Source organism: Gekko japonicus, unplaced genomic scaffold (assembly GCF_001447785.1).
Source record: "Gekko japonicus isolate JY-2015 unplaced genomic scaffold, Gekko_japonicus_V1.1 scaffold1386, whole genome shotgun sequence".
Classification (NCBI taxonomy): Eukaryota; Metazoa; Chordata; class Lepidosauria; order Squamata; family Gekkonidae; genus Gekko; species Gekko japonicus.
In genome coordinates, this window is record NW_015165282.1 from 74231 (window position 1) to 75079 (window position 849).

Genomic DNA, 849 nt, shown 5'->3' on the forward strand with positions numbered 1-849 from the left:
TTATGATGCTGGGAAGCTGTAGAAAATTATGCATTTGTCACATGTGATTAATTATATGTGCAGGTTCAGCTCCACATGGCATTGCTCTATGTGGCATGGCATTGGTTTTGTATTGAAGGGCAAGCCTCCCATGCATGGGTGCTCTTGGGTGCTCTTGGGTGGGGCACCTGGATTCGAGGACTGGAAGGGGAGACCCAGGAGGCAGGACTGGTTAACACAGCCTCCATGGGGCTTCCAGTTCTCCCCTCCCCCCAATGCTGCCCAGCCATCAATTGTTGCCCGATGGGTGACTTGCTTGCAGGAGCCCTGCTCAGCTCCCCCAACTGTGCTCAGCTCCCCACACACATCAAGGAGGAGAGAGAAACTGGGCTGCCTTGTGAAGGCCAGCTGAGTTTTTCTTGCTTTTCTCCAGTTTCCCCCCCACACACACACACACACACCCAGCCAAAGAAGAGAAGCTGCTCCTTCCAGTCAGTCCCTTTGGCTTACCCCCTAAAAAAAAACAAAAAAAAACTTGCCCTATTATAAAGTGTGTGCATTTTAGCAAAGGGGGGGGGGCAGAAGAATAACCAGTTCAACAATATTTGGGACTCTAATCTGGGAGAACCGGGTCTTATTCCCCACTCCTCCACTTGCACTTGGCTGGATGACCTTGGGCAAACCGTAGTTCTGACAAGAGCTGTCCTTGAAAAAGAGCAGTTTCTGTCAAGAGCTCTCCCAGCCCCACCTACCTCACAGGGTGTCTGTTGTGGGGAGGGGAAGGGAAAGGAGTTTGTAAACCACTCTGAGACACCTTTGGGTAGTGAAGAGCGGGGTATAAATCCAATCTCTTCTTCTTCTTCTTCTTCT